The 22,234-nt window shown below is 40.6% G+C and overlaps 1 protein-coding gene across 1 annotated transcript in view; it reads right to left on the minus strand.

The window, feature by feature from the left end:
* Positions 1 to 22,234, minus strand: part of piezo1 (piezo-type mechanosensitive ion channel component 1) — a 97,066-nt gene that overhangs the window by 73,607 nt on the left and 1,225 nt on the right. The window lies entirely within an intron of this gene.

Consider the following 22,234-nt stretch of genomic DNA (forward strand, 5'->3'; position numbering starts at 1 on the left):
GCTGATGTTCAGGTGTATATCAGTATGTAGTGTCTCTACTTTAAAGAGTCCTCTCCTGCTGATGTTCAGGTTCATATCAGTATGTAGTGTCTCTACTTTAAAGAGTCCTCTCCTGCTGATGTTCAGGTGTATATCAGTATGTAGTGTCTTTACTTTAAAGAGTCCTCTCCAGCTGATGTTCAGGTGTATATCAGTATGTAGTGTCTCTACTTTAAAGAGTCCTCTCCTGCTGATGTTCAGGTGTATATCAGTATGTAGTGTCTCTACTTTAAAGAGTCCTCTCCTGCTGATGTTCAGGTTCATATCAGTATGTAGTGTCTCCACTTTAAAGAGTCCTCTCGTGCTGATGTTCAGGTGTATATCAGTATGTGGTGTCTCCACTTTAAAGAGTCCTCTCCTGCTGATGTTCAGGTGTATATCAGTATGTAGTGTGTCTACTTTAAAGAGTCCTCTCCTGCTGATGTTCAGGTGTATATCAGTATGTAGTGTCTCTACTTTAAAGAGTCCTCTCCTGCTGATGTTCAGGTGTATATCAGTATGTAGTGTCTCTACTTTAAAGAGTCTTCTCCTGCTGATGTTCAGGTGTATATCAGTATGTAGTGTCTCTACTTTAAAGAGTCCTCTCCTGCTGATGTTCAGGTGTATATCAGTATGTAGTGTCTCTACTTTAAAGAGTCCTCTCCTGCTGATGTTCAGGTGTATATCAGTATGTAGTGTCTCTACTGTGACATGTCTCCGTGCTTTAATGTTCAAACAGCTCTTTATTTTTCTCATACTGTCTGTGCTGCAGCACCTCTTTTCACCCTCTGTCTGAAACCAGAGCCCAGTCTGCTCTGATTGGTTAGCTGGTCGCTCTGTTATGATTGGTCAACCGCTTAGAGATGTCCAACCCGTTGGCCTATCATGTACAATGTGTGGGAGCGCAAGCCAATAGAAGCATGAGTGTTTCATAGTGATGTCATAATGTCACGGAAGTCCAATGGAGGCGTTTCAGGCAGGGCAGTGTGTGGGAGAGACTTTGCTTGGTGCACATTTTTGGATATCTGGACAAACAAAACTAAAAGTATCTGGATAAAGAGATACTTAGGGGAAGATGGAAAGTGAATGTGTTCAAAATGAGGGTGAGATGACCCTTTCATTTCATTTGAGTTTCTGTTTTGGTTCAGGTTGTGCTCATTATTTCCTCTTCCTGGTGTTGACAGGAGGAGACATTTCATTGTGACCCGCTGCAGCTCTAACAAACAGTGCACATCGTTGGCCTGGAGACGGAGAAAGCATTTCCTCTCTTCCACATGTGACTCATGTGGTCGGTCATCTGACGTGGAAATGCCAATTCACTGACTGTGTGGTATTGTAGCATGAGAGCTAGTTCACTGCCGCTAACACGCTCACTCAGCCCATTGTTCTCCAACAGGTGCTAAACTAATCCCTCACGTTTACACTCTTCCATCAGGATCTTAGCCTGTTTTGGTAACATAACTAAATGCTTTTTAAAAAATAAGCTTTTGGACGAAAAACGAAATAAAGAGGGGAATAGAAGGATATTCAAGTTAAACACACTATCAAGCTGGCATCTTTTCACATGTTTCTAAATGGTATTGGCTACAGTATGAACGTGCATCTATACTTTCAGAACACATAACAAGCGTATAATTGTAAAGCCGGTCATGATGATGGCAGGAGAGGAACAGTTTGGAGCAAACCAAAGGGGATTTTCATTATTATTAAGAAATGGCCCAAAGCAGAATGAATAGTAATCCTAGCAGGTTTATGTGTAAAGGTCAGGACGATGACTGGGCCGAGCAAAATCACCATCCTGAGATACACAACACTTTCAAGAACTCAGCACCACTGCCACCCCCCCCCCCCTTTCCCTCATCCAAGTGTTCAATGCTACTGGCTTAAAATGAGTCTAACAATATGATGAGGAAAAAGGTGGGAGAAGTAATCACATTTTGTACTTAAGTAAAAGTAGAAGTACCAGAGTGTAGGAATACTTTGTTACAAGTAATAGTCCTGCAATCAAAATGTTACTCAAGTAAAAGTAGTAAAGTATTAGCATCAAAATATACTTAAAATACCAAAAGTAAAAGTAGTCATTGTGCAGATTGGTCAATTTCAGAATAATATATATGCTATGTTTTATAATGATTGATCATTAAAGTGTTCTCAAAGCTGGTAAAGGTGCAGCTAGTTTTAAGGTTCTGCTAGGGGCTACTTTGTCACCAAATATTAAGCCTGGAGCCCCCTTTTAAAACAAATATTGCTTAAATATAATATATGTCAGCAAACGTTAAAGCCTTTTCCTCAAAATCTTGGTAACAGTCATTATGTCATGTGAAGTATTTTGCTGAATATTTTGAGAACAGAATGACCGGGGAGGATGAACTCCCAAATAATACCAGACAGTACACCACCTTTCAATCCTTCAAACAAGCTGTTAAGCCCTCACCTTGACGCTTGTTTCTCCTTTTTTTTTAATTAATTGTATTGCATTTTGTCTTTTTTTCATTTCTCGATGCATTACTGTATGTGAACGTTTTTTGTAAGGTTTCTCTTTTTGTTTTTAAACGTCTTCATTTAATTTATATTTTTTTGCAGATTCTTACTTTAACTTCTTATATTTATATATATTTTAATACATTTTCGTGAATTTTTTATATAATATGTATTTTATTTATGTTTATTTCTAAAATAGAGCAAGCGTCACACGGACACCTGATTTGAGTACTTAGAAGAGTGCTAGATACACACACTGATCACAAAGTGCCATATCATCCCCTGCTGGCTTCCAGTCATTTATCTGCCACTCCAAGGTTTATGATTTGCAAATATTGTAAACATTTTGGAACACGGATATTGGACAGGGTTTTATATAGTGTTTGCAGAGTCATCAGAGATGCTGGTTCAGCCCTGATCCAGGTCCTACTTCCTTAATAAAACGACGTCTCAGCACTTTATATTTAAAAACGACAGAATTAGCCCCCACATACAGAACAGCTTGGTGTCAGGAGCTCCACCCTGCTGCCCGGTTAATCATCAACACACCCAGAATGCAGTGTGTGGACGGGGTGATAACAGTGTTCAGTCAGCACAGCACCTATCAGTCTGCAGCACCCCCCCGTCTGTCCCCCTGCATGTCTCATATTCAGCCTCTGAACACATAGCTGTTATGGTTTCATTTGTTTTTCACATCTCTCCTTATTGGCAGGCGGTGTTAGGAAATGTGGCAACACTTCATTCCAGTGCTCTCCGTTTCTCTTCCTCTCAGTGCTTTTACTCTGTTCAGGTTTTTTCTACAAAACACTCCTCAAGAAAAGCCCACAGCCTGTTAACCAGGAGCTGTTTAACAATTTCCTGGGGTGTCATTGTGCTCTGCATCTAACAAAGTTAGCAAACATTTCCAAAACTGCCATTTTAAGTATTGACGGCACCTTTTCAGTGTGTCTGTTATCTGTTTTAAGATCTCAGTCAGGACAGTTTCTTTACATCACCATTCCAGCAAAAGTGAGTGTCTTTTAATTTACTTAATGTGTCATACAGTCCCTGATATCAATTTATATAATCATTAATACTTGTATCATGTCAGATCCATGCAGAAAGCTGAGCTCCTTTAGAGGACCCCCAGCTGCCTTCATTCAGAGAGAGCTTTAACGTCCCTACAGGTGCATAACACAGGTTTATGAGATATATTCAATATTGACATGATGTCATTGGGGACCAGGTAGGAATGTAACAACCTTAGCTTAGCCTTAACCTTAGAACTCCCAGCTCTATAGTTTCTTTAGTTTTTCCCTTTCAACAACCCTGAACTATTTGCACATTATCATGCATTCATCACTGCTTTTTTATTTATTTAACTACTTTTACACACTTTGATAATATAGTATCCATGTTTGTACATTTTTCTTTTATGATCAAGTATTTTAGCTTCTTCTGTATATTTTATATTGTGTATAATTTAGACACATACAGTATATATATATATATATATATATATATTTTTTTTTAATTATATTTAATGTTTTTTAAATACAATTTTTATTGTATTTGTATTTAATTTTTCATATTTCTTATATGAATATGTTAACTTGCTGTGACAAATACAATCCCAATGTGGGTATGTTTTATCTGATCTCAGGGTGCTCTGTGTCTGCTGAATGAAGACATCGCTGAAGTTCACATCAACCTGTGTAATGTTATTATTCACTGCTTTGGGTTATAAGTACAACTTAACCATAAACCCAGATGCACCTTAGGGACATTCATGTTCAACTCTACATTATATTTTACCAAAATAAAGATAAATGCTATCAAATTGGAAAAACCTATCAAAAGGATTTCTGTTTGCTACCAGTTTAAAATGTTCACTGTCTATACCATCATTAAATGACGGGAGTTAATAAAAACTGTACCGGTCAGGTCTGGAGGAGCAGAAACACCCTGACCCTAGAGTTCTGAGAGAGCAGCTAGATACAGCCAGAGAAACTTCACATCAAGGTGAAAATAACAGGCCACATTCACTGAGGGAAATAACGAAGAACTAGACATGATGACAAATACAATGCATGAGGCTCAGGCTACCTGTGTGACCCCTCATCCACACAGATATGAAAACTACCAGCGAGCGACAATAGAAAAGAAACCAACATCCCAAAATACTTAAAGTGAAGAATGCTTTCAGCGGTAAGAGCCTTCAGGGACGATACCAGAGGGTGTCTCCAACAATGCCCAGAATTTGTCTAAAGGGAAAAAACTGTGACCAATAAAAGGAAGAACGCAAGGCAAGGCAATTTTATTTATATAGCACTTTTCAGCACGTGGCGATTCAAAGTGCTTTACACATTAAAAGCAAAATACATTTAAGAACAAATACAGCATAAATACATTATTAAAAAGGCATTTAAAAACAGGCATAAAAAGCAAAGATAATGAAATAAAATAAATAAATAAACACAGCTGGTACAGAATACATGACTAAAAAGGCATACTGTAGTGTGAGTATGGGCAGCTCAATTAAAAGCAGCGGCAAATAGGTGCGTTTTTAGTCGGGATTTAAAAATAGGAAGTGTTTTCGGCGGACGTGCACGATTTAGGCAGTTTGTTCCAAATTGTTGGGGCATAATAACTAAAAGCTGCTTTTCCATGTTTAGTGGTTATTCTCGGAACAGAGAGCAGACCCGACCCAGAAGACCTGAGACTCCTGGATGCTTCATAGTGATGGAGGAGGTCGTCTATATACCTCGGTCCTAAGCCATTTAGTGATTTAAAAACTAGCAGTAGTATTTTAAAATCAATTCTTTGGCAGATTGGAAGCCAGTGTAATGATCTCAGAACCGGAGTGATGTGATCCACTTTTCTAGTGTCAGTGAGTACTCGAGCAGCAGCGTTCTGAATCAGCTGCAGCTTTCTGATAGATTTTTTAGTGAGCCCTGTGAATACACTATTGCAGTAGTCGAGTCTACTGAAAATAAAAGCATGGACAAGCTTTTCTAAATCCTGTTGCGACATTAGTTTTTTAATCCTTGATATATTCTTCAGGTGGTAGTATGCAGACCTAATGACTGTTGTAATGTGGCTGTTAAAATGCAGGTCTGAGTCCATCACTACACCCAGATTTCTTGCTTTGTGAGTTACTTTATAGCCTGCCGACTGAAGCTCTGTGATTACTTTTAATCGGTCCTTCTTTGCTCCAAAAACAATGATCTCAGTTTTTTGCTTGTTCAATTGGAGAAAGTTCTGAGTCATCCAGTCAGTGATGTGCTCAATGCACTTGCTCAGTCTCCTGGTGTAATTTTAAAATAAATCGGTATATATATAATTTGTATGAATACATGAATTGTCCTTGCACAGATGTAATATCTATGACGTGTGATGAGTAACAATGTGGTTCACTGTCTTCTGCTGTTTTTTCATTGGTGGGTTAGGCCTCTACTCATGCCATGAAACAGGTGTCCTCTCAGTCTCACACACACACACACACACACACACACACACACACACACACACACAAACACACACGCGCGTGCGCACACACACACACACACACACACACACACACACACTCAATGGAACACATCCAAGCGACTAATAGGAAGCAGCAGTGTTTGCTCTGAGGAGAATCAGGAGACAGTTGAAGACGGAGCTGGAGATTACTCAACAGCTGGCACATGTTCAAATATTCAATTATACTTGTATACATCGGAATAAGACTGCTAAACTTATTTATACTTTTAGGAGGGAAGTGAGATTCTCTCAGTCTGAGGACACACACACACACACACACACACACACACACAGCAGAGTCATACACAGACAACATGACATCTGCAGTGACTCACAAGGTGAATGCCAACTGAAAAATATTTAAATTGATTTAAAAAGGAATGCATGATTCTATTCATTCATTAATCACTTAACTTAAAGAAATGCTGTGTTTAAATTGCTTATTTATTTTCATTACTTCAACTTTAATTTCATAGTGTTGCTTCCAGTCTTCTGTGGGGTTCACCTTAAATTATAAGAGCTTTGTCGATAAAATGCTCAAAAGAACAACTACAGAAAGTGCTGACGGATATTGAAACTTGGCCTTGTCACGAACATTTGCATGCCTTTTCACCAAATCCATTATTGAGAAATCACTTTTTAAGTCCACAACTAAGCTTTTATTATTTCATTCATTCATGTTATCAGTGACGTTGTTTTATGCACAGAAAGCGGGTTGTGTTTGTAGGTTCAGGGGTTTTAAACGGAAAACAAATATGTGAGGATCAAAAATACATATGTACAACTTTTTTCTGTATTTGGATTTTATTTACATGTATATGAAACGGAACACATTTGTGTGTGCATTGAAAAACACAAGTGTGGATCCGGAAATACAAGTGTGAATCCTTCTGTGTGCATGTGTGTATTATGAGACTGTTCTGAGCCCATATTGTTTGACTCAAAACACACACACACACACACACACACACACACACACACACACACACACACACACACACACACACACACACACACACACACACACACACACACACACACACACACACACACACACACACACACACTGATATAAACACAAACACTGATATAAACACAATGACACATTACCAGACAGTGTTTAGATGACATGGTTGTGTTATAAATAAAAGATGAAGACTGTTTGTACTGCATGTGTTAACACGTCTGAATGAGGTTTGAGACCTCAGTGCAGAAGAGGGAGGCAGCTCTGTGTCTGCTGGATGGAGAAGGCCTTTATTCACTATACAACTCATTAACAATTGATAGGTTGATAGAATATACATACTGTGTAAAGTAGGCCGTGTTAAGTTCCTTGTTTAGTTTGGATACTGACAGAAAGTCTTACTACAGAGCTCTTAGTGGTTGGTTAAAATCAAGATCAACTCTGTTTCTGATCCCTGAGCGAGTCTGTTTGAACTACATGGAGGATGTTAGCATCATCTGACTTGTCAACAAGATTTAGAGCCAACAAATTAAATAGTACCTGTATTATTTTGGGCATGTTTAATGGAAGAATGGGTTACATGAAACTCGATGTGGAACCGGGCGACATATTCATTATTCACCATATAGCTTTGAGGTGCACGCACGCACGCACGCACGATAAAGCATAAACTCTCACCATCAATATCTAAAAAACATATTAGGAAATAAAGAATTATGATATATTTGAATATATTGAGGGGAAGGCCACATGGAATGAATATTAAACTACTATATAATCCTTAAGGATGAGCTTCCAGTTTTAAAGGGCCCTTTCATGCTCATGTTCAGGTTCATATGCGTGCGTGCGTGCATGCGTGCGTGTGTGTGTGCACCTCAAAGCTATATGGTGAATAATGAATATGTCGCCCGGTTCCACATCGAGTTTCATGTAATGTGTTACCCATTCTGCCATTAAACATGCCCAAAATAATACAGGTACTATTTAATTTGTTGGCTATATTCATATCAGTATGTAGTGTCTCTACTTTAAAGAGTCCTCTCCTGCTGATGTTCAGGTGTATATCAGTATGTAGTGTCTCTACTTTAAAGAGTCCTCTCCTGCTCATGTTCAGGTGTATATCAGTATGTAGTGTCTCTACTTTAAAGAGTCCTCTCCTGCTGATGTTCAGGTGTATATCAGTATGTAGTGTCTCTACTTTAAAGAGTCCTCTCCTGCTGATGTTCAGGTGTATATCAGTATGTAGTGTCTCTACTTTAAAGAGTCCTCTCCTGCTCATGTTCAGGTTCATATCAGTATATACTGTCTCTACTTTAAAGAGTCCTCTCCTGCTCATGTTCAGGTGTATATCAGTATGTAGTGTCTCTACTTTAAAGAGTCCTCTCCTGCTGATGTTCAGGTTCATATCAGTATGTAGTGTCTCTACTTTAAAGAGTCCTCTCCTGCTGATGTTCAGGTGTATATCAGTATGTAGTGTCTCTACTTTAAAGAGTCCTCTCCTGCTGATGTTCAGGTGTATATCAGTATGTAGTGTCTCTACATGTCTCCATGCTTTAATGTTCAAAAAGCTCTTTATTTTTCTCATAGCTAAACTGTGATTTACTAGTTGGACGAGTTGACAACAAAGTAATTGCTTGAAATATAATACATTTTACAACCAAAAACAGTGTGTGTATGTCGACATGGTTTGCTCATCACAGCCCCAATCACTCACACCTGTACCGGTGAGGTCACTGAAATACCCCGTTGCACCATTTATGCCATCCAGTGTTCATAATAATGAAAAAAACAAACTGGCTGCAACAATCAGTTCAGAAATCTACACCATCATCCTCTCCAAACTCAGTGACTTGGGCGTCAACACCCCTCTCTAACTGGATCCTGGACTTCAGACCAACAGACCCCAGTCTTACCCCTTTCACACCAAGGCTTTTCCCCTTCTAGCTCCGTGCTAGAGCTTTTCTGGTTCAGAACCGGTTCTTCGGTTTAGCTCCGGCTCTTTTCACACCGCTCAGAGCCCGACTGGTGCTGCCGCTGCTGCGTCATGACGTCACAGTTTACGTCGCTGAGTTTCTCCCCAACGGAGCTCACCTCACAACAACAACGGGCCGGGGACTGCGTCGGGTCGATGATCGTGTTGCTTTTAATCATACGAAGCCAGATTAAATTAAATAACGACTTCTCCAACCTTATACTTTTCTCCAGAGTGCCGTGGTTCATTGTTTATTAATGTGTTTCAGCGGCATTTACCGACCGCTGCAGTGCTGACTGCTCTTCCACGGGAGTGTATTCTCCCGTTAGCTCCGGGTTAGCTCACACGGCTCTAAAGTATTCACTGTCTGACTGTCACACAAGCAGCTGATACATATCCCCAGTTCCCCTTAAGTGAATGTGTGTCAGTCTGAATTGACGCTGTTTGGCATCACAACGCTGTTATGAAAGTTTCTCTGGTATAACATGGGTGATGTTAGCATAGCAACCGAAGCTAAACTGACTACTTGCTAAGCCGTTTTCTACAGGCACTTTTTACCGGCGTATTTTTCATTATGATTCTACTTGTGATAGTCGGACATGACAACCTGTGCAGCCCATGTATTGATTCCATCCGATAGCTGCTATAATAACAAACAAAACGTCTGCCTGCTCTCCACAATGATCAATAACAGCGAACGGATGGTCAAAGTAAGGTACAAATAAACAGAATCACACGAAGCCTGGTTAGTGTTGCCTGACTTTATAAAGTGTGTGGTTGCGTTCTAGTCACTTTGCTCAGCACTACTGCTGGTTACAACTTTTATTTGCCGTACTCGCCTTAACTGTTATCTCAGGTTAATCTCGCCCCCCCTCCGACGTAAGCGTGACGTATGCGGTTCTTGCTTCTACACGGACAACTTTTTGGTGCTCGAAACGAACCGGATTCCGGAGCTTAGAGGCTGCTCCGCTGCGGTGTGAACAGGAAAACCCGGTGCTTTTCAAGCTCCAGCTCCGAACCGGCCCTGAAACACCGTTGGTGTGAATGGGGTATCTGTGAGGTGTGACAGCCACATCTCCTCACCCCTCAGCCCCTCACCCCCTCACCCCCCACCCTGCAGAACTATGTTCTACAGCCTGGGTGCTGAGTCCTCTCTCCTCTCCTACTCTCAGCCAGCCACAGACTGTTTGGTTAAACAGGACTGTCTATTACAGGACCAGGAGGCTCAGGACACACATATACCCCATTCACACCAACGGTGTTTCAGGGCCGGTTCGGAGCTGGAGCTTGAAAAGCACCGGGTTTTCCTGTTCACACCGCAGCGGAGCAGCCTCTAAGCTCCGGAATCCGGTTCGTTTCGAGCACCAAAAAGTTGTCCGTCTAGAAGCAAGAACCGCATACGTCACGCTTACGTCGGAGGGGGGCGAGATTAACCTGAGCTAACAGTTAAGGCGAGTACGGCAAATAAAAGTTGTAACCAGCAGTAGTGCTGAGCAAAGTGACTAGAACGCAACCACACACTTGTAAAAAAAAAACACGCTTTATAAAGTCAGGCAACACTAACCAGGCTTCGTGTGATTCTGTTTATTTGTACCTTACTTTGACCATCCGTTCGCTGTTATTGTTCATTGTGGAGAGCAGGCAGACGTTTTGTTTGTTATTATAGCAGCTATCGGATGGAATCAATACATGGGCTGCACAGGTTGTCATGTCCGACTATCACAAGTAGAATCATAATGAAAAATACGCCGGTAAAATGTGCCTGTAGAAAACGGCTTAGCAAGTAGTCAGTTTAGCTTCGGTTGCTATGCTAACATCACCCATGTTATACCAGAGAAACTTTCATAACAGCGTTGTGATGCCAAACAGCGTCAATTCAGACTGACACCAAACAGCGTCAATTCAGACTGACACACATTCACTTAAGGGGAACTGGGGATATGTATCAGCTGCTTGTGTGACAGTCAGACAGTGAATACTTTAGAGCCGTGTGAGCTAACCCGGAGCTAACGGGAGAATAAACTCCCGTGGAAGAGCAGCCAGCACTGCAGCGGTTGGTAAATGCCGCTGAAACACATTAATAAACAATGAACCACGGCACTCTGGAGAAAAGTATAAGGTTGGAGAAGTCGTTATTTAATTTAATCTGGCTTCGTATGATTAAAAGCAACACGATCATCGACCCGACGCAGTCCCCGGCCCGTTGTTGTTGTGAGGTGAGCTCCGTTGGGGAGAAACTCAGCGACGTAAACTGTGACGTCATGACGCAGCAGCGGCAGCACCAGTCGGGCTCTGAGCGGTGTGAAAAGAGCCGGCGCTAAACCGAAGAACCGGTTCTGAACCAGAAAAGCTCTAGCACGGAGCTAGAAGGGGAAAAGCCTTGGTGTGAAAGGGGTATGAGAAAACTGAAACATTGACTTTAATTAAATGTATTATGTCAACAAATATCACATAACTAGTTGAAAGCAATAATATTAAGTTGAACCTAATCTTTTTTTTATAAAGTTAATAATATTGCTTTCAACTAACCTAGAGTTATGTGAATTCTGTTCATTTAAGTCAATGTTTCAGTTTTTTCAGTGCAGCCTCTTCCCAAACAACTCTTAATACTCTTTCATTTGACTCCCTGAATCCTGCAGCAAAGATTAGGCTCTAACAGATGAAACCATGATATGCTGTGAACTGCCTGGAAATGTGGATTCCACATTCCCCTTGTCTATCCTCTAAAGATGAGGGTATCCATGAAATGTAATCCATACCAATTCACCACTGGCAAAGTAATCCTGCCAGAGAGTATCATATCCAAACTTTACATCCACCTATAACGCAGTCAGTTATATTTTATTCCACACCTCACACCGAGGGGAAAAGTTGGTGTGTGTGTGTGTTTGTGTGTGTGTGTGTGTGTGTGTGTGTGTGTGTGTGTGTGTGTGTGTGTGTGTGTGTGTGTGTGTGTGTGTGTGTGTGTGTGTGTGTGTGTGTGTGTGTGTGTGTGTGTGTGTGTGTGTGTGTGTGTGTGTGTGTGTGTGTCTATTTTAATCCACGAGGACCAGTTTTCCTGTTTTTGTGGAAAGAAAATGCCAAACAGACATTTATTATTTCACTCATTCTCACACACACACACACACACACATACATACACACACACACACACACACACACACACACACACACACACACTGTCTAATTACACAATGTGTTACAAAGGTGGTGCTGTAGGTAATTTATGGGTAGTTGATGTTAAAATCATTGGTCCCCTGCGTGCACATGTTAACAGAGAGCCAACTGCACAGTTCCCATCATGCCCCTATGTTCATATCCACTGCTTCCATGACAGTGAAAACAAACACACCACACATGGACATGATGATTACAGGAGCCTTTAATTACTGCCAGTGATCAGACAGAAGTCTGACAGCAGCTGCAGGACACACTGAAGACTCAAGAGGTTGAAGGGACCATGTTTCAATGTACTGTCACTGAAGGATCAAATGCATGCATTTTCATGGAAAACTACCAGTTAGATTTTAGCATTTTAAGTCTAAGCTTAAATATGACCTGATTATGACCCTAGAAAGCTCTCAAAAAACTCAAAAATGGTCTTTTAACACCAAAAAGGTATTAATTGTGAGGATATTAGAATACAGTATTTCATGTGCTCTTTCTTTGAAAATTAGCAAATGACTTTGTGGGCATTTCCATTCGCTAATATGTTCAACAAAATGCAAACATGGAACAGATAGTATGATGATAAATGAATACACTCATTACAACAATGACTCAACAGATATTGAAATGTATGTTGTAAATGGGAACATTGGCCACCCCACACTGGCTCTGTGTCCCAACTTGGACACCCCGGTCAAAATGTCCTGGATACACCATACTGGCAACCCTGCAGACCCCTGCCTCCTGGGGCTTATTGCTTTAAACAAGGACCATGGCCATGATCATGACATTTAGCTTATCAAATTCAGGCTGACAAACTGATTCACAGTAAATCGTCTGGGTAATGATTTTATTGTCCAGCTGACTGTCAATAAGCCTGCAACCAGTCGAAGAGAAGCATTTCTCTGTTCAGGTTCATATTAGTATTTAGTGCCTCTATTGTGACATCCTCTTTTCACACTCTGTCTGAAACCAGAGCCCAGTCTGCTCTGATTGGTTAGCTGACCGGCTCTGTTGTGATTGGTCAACCGCTAAGATGTCCTGCCCCTTAACCTATCAGTATCAGGTACAATTTGTTGGAGCGCTAGCCAATTGAAGCGCGAGTGTTACATACAGTAGTGATGACAATATGTTATTTTGGGATTTCAGTCTTTGCAGATCATTAACATGCACAAAACACTTTATAACACACTACAGGAGAGGGAAAAGCCCCAAAAGGGCCACTTTAATGCTTACACTGATGCACATAGAAATACAATTAGGTAGTTAAGAATGAGAAACAAAACAAATCAACTACCCTTTTGTTCTGGAGCTTTCAACTGTATCAAGCCGTTGAACATCTACAGTTTCTGAGTAAATTTAACCTGCTGATAAGAGTTGTGTGATAAAGTGGAATTCCAAAGAACAAGCGGGTGAATGCCAACTTTAGTTGATTTGTTTCCATATAGGCCGAGGAATAACAGATAATGTTCTGTTGTGATGAAGGACATTGAATCAGTAGCTGAGACAGCTAGGGACACCCACACAGTTCATTATTCTAAACTAGCTCCACTGTTTCAGTCTCCTTACTGTAGCCTGTGGAAACACTGCCAGTCTATACCACTGTCAAATAAGAAGCCAGTAGTGTAGTATAATTGGATAAAATGTGCTTAAAGGGGCCCTATCATGCTAATTTCATATCTGTATTTTGTGCCTCTATCGGACATGTTTACATGCTTTAATGTTCAGGGCCCCTGTAAGTACAAGAGCAAAACACCAAGCTACTTACATTGCCAAACATCTTTCGTTGTTACATACAGTATTGCCATGTTTTTCCGTAGTGAAAAGATGGTTTCCATGCATTTTACATTCTCTCTTATAGCTAAAAAAGGACAACTATCCCTTAATTGTATATACTATGTGTTAGTTATTGGATTGGCCCAAGCAATGTGCACTGAAAAAACTGAAACGTTGCAACAATATTAAGTTGAACCTATATATGTAAAGTTAATATTATTGCTTTCAACAAACCTAATACAGTTATGTGAAATTTGTTGACATAATACATTTAATTAAAGTTATTTAGTGTGTCATGAAAGTATTAATAAGGAGAGCGCAGTAGAGTAGGGACAGTCTTTCCCTCAGGGCCTCATTAGCCGCGTTCACACCGGAGTACTTTCACCGTACTAGTTCCGTGAGTACCCCTTATGTCGCGTTCACACCAAAAATCGTACTTAATCTCGGGTACTTTTACCCCCATTTTTAGAGCCAGCTCAGAGAGCGTACTTTTCTGTGGGTGAAAAGAGCTCCAAAAGTTCCCCAGTGCTGATTGGCTGGGCGAATTGCAAACCACGCCCGTACAACTCTGAAAATGTTGTGTGTAGACGCCATTGTTTTTCCTCGCTACAAAAACACAACGCTCCGTGCGTTGTGTTTGTTTTTGAAAGCAGTTATGGCAAGCATCAAGAAATGATGAGGAGGTGTCGGCGCTTCTGGAGATCTACGCCGAGGAGGCGACCCAGGGAATGCTACTGAAGCCAGTTCGGTAGCTTTCACTCGACCTGGGAATTGTGCACAGCCGGCTAAATATAAAGAAACTCAGGACTACAAACGGCGGATTCAGTGGCCAACGATGACTACCACGATGAAGGTAAAATCAACTACATGCACTGGGGTTTTAATCTGCACAATAATGGTCTCAGATGTACTTTTATTTGCTCAGTAGATCAAGCTAGCCATGCTAGCCATAATAGGCTAACACCGGCCCCGGCTAGCTACATCTAGCTAGCTAGATATTCTCCGCCGCTATGAAAACGTTTTGACTTGTGAATAACTGTGCAGTGTTTCTGTAATTTGCTTCACTAACTCATGGCACTAATCGTCTGTTTCAGGCGAGGATGGACAACTCTCGGGATTGGAAACAAGTGAGTTTTGCATTCTAGATCACAGCGCTTTGTCGTCCTCCTTACCAGCAACCAAACGCAAAGGTACACACACTGTAACTTTGTCTTGAAAGAACGTTACGCATCGAACTGATGTTCACAATCATGTTTATTTCATAATATTCATCATATTTTATGTTTAACTTGCCTCAACAACATTAAACAAAGTTCAAGCATACATGAAGCACTCTTCAAAAAGGAACAATCCTCCGTGTTTGAACCTCTTGAATCGCTGCATAGCCGATTTATTTGGACTGGATTATCCCAGAGAGGCCAAACATTCTTTATAACACAGTTTCAGATTTGTGAAACCTTAATTCTATTTGTGAAAATACAAAAAAGGGAGATTTCAGTGCTTTTTTTACATGTAGACCACATTAGACCACATTAGACCAGGTCCTGATCTAAAACCACTATACCTAGACTCATCAAATCTGGACTGGATTATCCCAGAGAGTCAAAAGATTCTTTATAACACAGTTTCAGATTTGTGAAACCTTAATTCTATTTGTGAAAATACAAAAAACACATTCCTAGTATGTTGTAAAACTACATGGCGACTAAGATCTTGTATATTGCTTATTTTCCCCTCTTAGGAAAGCGGACACGGGATGCGAATTTCTTTGACACCGCCCAGGCGTTGGAGGACCGGCGTGCCGTGGTGAATGAGTCGCTGCGTGGAGATCAGATGGTGCTGTTCACCAAGGCCCAGGAAACGGAGGACAAGATGCTCACCTCGATGGAGCGCCAGGCAGAAGTGTTCAAGCAGCAGATGGAGCGCCAGCAGCACCAGGATGAAGTGTGGGCGCTGCGCCATGAGGAAGCGTCGGCGCAGCGGCAGGATGAGCGACAAACTGCATTTAATAACAGTTTATTTGACACACGACACACAACGTTGCACTAAGGTGTGTATGCTGCTGAGACTATCCCTACACCTGGGACAGTTTATTTTATATTGTTATTACTGTTATGACTTTATTTTATATATAATGTTTACTGACATGTACAACTGACACTTTATTTACATTTAAAATTGTTCTATTTAATGTTATGTCTTGAGAGTGCAATAAAGAAAACCGACATGGCGATTAAGCTTATTTCTCCTGACACTTTATCTTTTGTGACCTGTGTAGCATCCTATACATCACATGTAAGTGATTATTCTGATACCATCATGTTTCATCGGTTATAAACTGGCAAAGCTTTATTTGTCATTTATTTATCATCAATGTTGCAACCTTGTGGGGGAATGGCAGCGGCACATACACAAATATGACAATTTATATCATTTTAAATATTATTTTACCTAAACTTTTAATTCCCCCCCATTTCACACAACACAACATGGAGTCCACTATGGGCCAAAACTAACATGTATGTTTGCATAGTGTTTATGGCAGACGGATGCAGTGGGTCTCAGGAAGATATATAATAAAGGTGGGTTTGCTGCTGAGACTCCCTACACCTGGGAGTTTATATTGTTATTACTGTTATTATATAGTACAACTGACACTTTATTTTATATTGACAATGTTTACTGACATGTACAACTGACACTTTAGTTACATTTAAAATATTTCTATTTAATGTTATGTCTTGAGAGTGCAATAAAGAAAACCGACATGGCGATTAAACAGATCCTGTATCAGCCATCCTACGGTGAAACATGGCAATCATGTGTGCTTTCCGTCGGCCAATCCTTTTCCTAAAGCTTTTGATGCTGAAGAAACTTTGCGATTATAGCATTCGACGTGTGGCGGCTCCGGATTTTTGTCGGACGCCTAATAGGCTCAGGCTCTGGCCGCATTAACGAAGTTACAAAGCTGTATAACATGAGCACAAACAGCACAACTTCAGTCGACTCCATCTCCATCATGTCTGAGGTCGGAAGGTAAACAACAGACAGTATACGCGGGAAGTTTTTCTTCTTCTTCTCTTGTTTTGTAGCGGATTGCAAACAACTTTAAGGTGCTTACCGCCACCTATTGTACTTGTAATCTTCCCTCATGGAAAAGTACTCCGGTGTGAACGCGATCTGTACTAAGTGCCCTGGGGTTAAAAGCGCCAGGGCTCTTAGTGCCGGAACTAAGTACAGGAAAGTACTTGGTGTGAACGCGGCTATTGTTCCCTACAGATCTGGTGTTACTTACAATACACTAAATGACTAGTGAGAGAAACTGGCTAACATCTGATAAGTGTTCACCTATCCCCTGTACAGTGTTATTCTAACTTTTGTCCTGTTTCATACATGTATACACAACCTCTACATTTCCCATCAAATCACTTTGTGGTCACATATTCCATGAGTTAATGCTCCATGACAGACTGGCAGTGAGCGCAGAGCAGCAGATACTGTCCTGGCTTTGAACTCTCCAAATGGGCCACGCTCTCAGCAGGTTGGCTCAAACATGCAACAGCACGTCTTTACCATTAAATGTGAGGCGGAAAAAGGAGGCAGCATTTAGGAAAATCTGACTTCGCTTTGCAAAGTCAAGAAAAGGCTGAGGAGTTTTACAGCAGCAGCTCGTTCTCCTGATACTGCTGAGATAAAAGCCCAACTCTGCCCCTGACTTTCTGATCTCTGCCTTTCCCTCTTTTTGAAGAGAGAAACAATTCCAAAGCATCTGCACTCCTCGCTGTGGATCACTCCCACACACCCCACAGCTCACACACACTCTGAGTATTTCTCACTGAGCCATGAAGGCTTGTTGAACAGCTCTGATGTGGAATGACTCACTGGCTTAGCAACACTCTTACACAATACACACAACACTCCCTCAAATAGGAGGGTTTTGTTTTTAATTCAGTATTTCAGGGATGCAGATCCCAATTAATGTTACCATTGAGAGCTGTGTGTACCCTGCAATGTCATGTAAAAAAGGGTCTGTAGTATTGCAGTAATGATGTACTTTTGTAGGCCGACCCAGAGGTTAGCATCACGAGGGCTCCCGTTGGGTTTCGAAATACTGCATTAACACAAATGTTATTGGTCTTTAGAGCATAAATGCAATCTCCACAAGTAAAAGCCTAACGTAAGGCTATAAAGGAAGTACATCGTGGTCACCACCGCTAAGCTAAAGGCGGCTAATGTTCAGTGTGATGACGTTTAGCAGTCTCATTGAGACGCTTGTTAGCAACCTCTGTTTTTAAGACACATATACTGTAAGCTTCGGACATTCACTATTCACTAAAATGTTGTATATAGTAGAATGAAACTTAGATCTACTTTCTGCTTGTGTTAACCACAGACCTTATTTCAGGCAGCTAACCAGAGGTGGATTATGTACTAAGATCCTGTACTTGAGTAAAAGTAGAAATACTATGGCGTTAAAATACTCCATTACAAGTAAAACTCCTGAATTCAAGTTGTTACTTAAGTAAAAGTACAAAAGGACTTATTCTGCACAGTGACCGATTTCAGTACCATAATGTACAGAAGTATTATCAGCCGAATGTACTTGAGGTAAACAGGCCATCATCACAATGTAAAGCCACAGGAATGTTTACTTTTCTAACCTCTTTTGCCAAATGATATGTCCAGGAAATCCTGTAAAACCCATGTTACATGTTAAGGACATAGTGGACAAAAGGACCAGCCATGGACTGCTAAACACAGAGCACACTACATTAGACAGGCTACATGTGACAATCTGCTTTCCTGTCAGTGAATAATGTGTCAGTTCCACTCTGCCTCCACAGGATGACAGTGTCACTACAGAGCACAGCACATGCAGCAACCGGCCTCTTTATACAACATTCAACAGAAAGAAGCTGTTTTTATGGATTTGTTAATCACTCTAATCAGTTATTATAACATTTAGTTTTTAGACTTTAACTGTTAAGATCTGGGTCATGCCATGGTGACGGGACTATAGGGGCAAATGAAACACCAGACAGAAAAATCAACCAGTGGCGTGACGTTATCACTCAGGGGGGGTGTTCATAGGGCTGTCCCCCCTTCACTCTGGTCCAGCCAAAGAATTAAACAAAAAGCAACAAAAGGCACACTGCAATGTATAACAGGAAAACTCTATTGGACGTTCCATTTATTTACTTTATTTGACTACTTTACCAGCTGCAGACAGATGGTATGTGTGTGTGTTTGTGCATGTGTGTGTGTTCTTGCCTCTGCCTCTGCAGCTTTGGCATTGGCTCCTTTCACTTCCTTTGACTCACTATAGACTCATTTGAACCATTGACAGAAACACTGCCACTTCTAGCTAGTGACATCCTGTCAGGATACACACTCTCTCTCTGTCTCTGTGTCTCTCTGTCACCCAAACATACACACCAAATATGGAACAATTCTTCAACAATTCGTGATCTCATAAATCACTCAGTCAGATTTACATCTGACTGAGTGATTTATGAGATCAGCTTTTTTCTTTCCGGTAATGATCCATCAGGAATCATCCTCTTTCATTTTGATTTGATGTCATACAGGCATGTGCAAGCACGTTAGCTTTTCCAAGGCATAGACTGACATCCTAATTAAAAAGATAGGAATCATCTAATTTGGCTTTTAAAACATTTGGACCAAAAGTATTTGTCAAATCTATACTGTTGTGTTTCTTTTTTCATGACATTCAACCATATTAGGAGACTGTCCAAAACAGGTCCACTTTGAGGGCCCCCCTATGAATGGTCGACACTCTGGTTAATAAAACTATGTTGTAGAACCTATAAAGCTCAACATGTAAGAACAAATGTGTCTGAATACAAAGGGGTGAGGTCAGCAAGTGATTCATTTTTGATGGAATGCCCCTGAATGCATCGCAACACAGTGGATTGGATCAATTTACAGTTTAGCTACTCAACAGTCAAATCACAAGGAAATAAAGTCATAATTTCTGCAAAATGCTGTGGTGTAATAAAGTCAAAGACCAGGTATAAGAACCATTTGATCACTTAAAATGTTTCTTTTTAACATGGAGAAGCATGTTGACCATGCTTATATGAGTTATATCAACGGTTGCATATCCGATAATTCTACTACTTTACTTTTAATCCTGAAAGGGATTCATACAATATACACAGCATGTCCTTTCCACTATAAATTAAATTCTCGCCACAAGTCCGTGTTGCGTGAATTTACAAGCATTGCATTTTAGCAAAAATGGTGTTAATAAACAAACCCGTTATTTTACTGGTGTGTGCATTTATATTTTGCTGGGAAAGCTAATACAAAAGAGGAATGCCAGAAACATATTTTCTTCAACTGAAATATTTTCAAAACTAGAACAATTCCTTAACAATCCCTATATCTGTAGCAGGGGTGGACTGGGACAAAAAATCAGCCCGGTACCGCTAGTAAATTGTCAACGGGGGGGTGCTAGTGACTTATCCGACCGGCCCACATCGTCCGACCGGCCCGCTTCGGTACCGGCCCATCGGGTTTCGTCCCGAACGTCCCGATGGGCAGTCCGTCACTGATCTGTAGCCATCTTACGTAACTCGCAATTAATGTGTAATAATGCACTCATTTTTAAACATCTAACTTTTAAAGGGGACCTACTGTATCATGCAAAATGCACTTTTTGATGTCCGATATGACGTAATATCTGAAATGTAGGCTGGCTTTACACCCACGGCCCTATCAGAAACGTTGCTATCAGAAACAATGCCCGACTGTTTTGGATGTAATATGGTCGGTGTTTACATTAGCATCGCTAACACTCAGAGCTAACCTGTACTGGAGAGCATGTGTGTGAAGAAGCAGGAAATAAAAAGGAACTGACCTTGTGGTATAACCGGCAAGAGAGAAAGCCTTTGAGCTCCATACTGTTTCAGAAATAATCCTTGATAATCCATGTTATGGCGTTTCATCACTGCAGTATCTGCCGGTAGAATCTCCCGCATGAGCTCAGCCCCCTCCTTTTTTTTTATCAAGCTTTTTTAAAGCTTTATACCCCAAATCAGCACTTTTGAAACAGGAAGTGAAATGGAGGGATATGAGGCATGGCTAGAATGGGTGATCTGTTTGGTATTTTGAGCAAAACACTTCATGTTTTTTATATATTTGTATATATCTGAGACCTATGCTATTGCCTAAAAATAGCATGATAGGTGACATTTAAACATCTCAGTTCAACACTGCTATCCTACAATGCTTTCGAATTGATTCCCTCATGCACTGCATCCAAGCGCTTTAGTCTGAAAGACATTTAAGACTATAACTGACTGGAAAAATGTTCCAAAACTGTGGCAAAAAGCATGAGGGACAGGAAATAGCAGTCACACCTTGTTGGCATAGCCGAGATTAGTTTTATTACTGCTACTCGCTGCCATTTTCATAGGAATTCTATGTGTCATGTTAGCTGGCTAGAGCTGGAAATGTTGGATAACACGAGCCATGTCGTTAAAGAGTTACAATTTTTCTAAATGCTGAATATGCCCAAAACAAGGTAAATTATTGACCTTACTGACATGCCCTTGGCCTTTTCAATGGAATAGGGAGAAAAACTCAATAGGATGGCACCTTTAAATCTGCATTGGGAATGAATTATTACAGGTGATATATGACCAAATTCAACTAGATATGCAAACAAGAGAGTCATTGTAAAGGAAACAATCAAAGCATGGAGGATCCTGTTACTTCTTTCAGCGGGATAATTGGGATAATTGTTAATTGTAATTTCAAGCTGAAATCTTTTGAAGCCAAAGGCTGAGATACCACAGAAGAAGACTGAAGTATTAACAGCAACACTGACAGGATGACAGGTCAGATGTGGTGAGTAATCTAAATACCAGACTTACACAAGACAATGGGTCTATTCTGTGCACCATACCCACACCCCTGAAAAACAGTTTCCGTTATTATGAAAATTGAGAAAATCATGCACTGCAAAGCTTATTAAATTGTTAACTTTCATTAGCATCAGGGTTCACACGCGCTATAGGCGGAGCACAGTGTTTCCCTTGATGAACCTCCCTGAAATATCCCTCACTTTAGGACTTCTGTGCTCATCTGCTAACTTACAACACTGGCAGACAATAACCTGTGACCAGAGGTGGAAGAAGTACTCACATTCTAAACTTCAGTCAAAGTAATAGTACTGCAGTGTAGGAATACTCTGTTACGAGTAAAAACACTGATTTCAGAATGTTACTTAAGTAAAAGTACAAAAGTAAACATGTACTTAAAGTACAAAAAGTAAAAGTACTCATTCGGCACAATGGCCCAATTCAGAATAATATAAAATA

Source organism: Trematomus bernacchii, unplaced genomic scaffold (genome assembly GCF_902827165.1).
Source record: "Trematomus bernacchii unplaced genomic scaffold, fTreBer1.1, whole genome shotgun sequence".
In the NCBI taxonomy this organism is placed as follows: domain Eukaryota; kingdom Metazoa; phylum Chordata; class Actinopteri; order Perciformes; family Nototheniidae; genus Trematomus; species Trematomus bernacchii.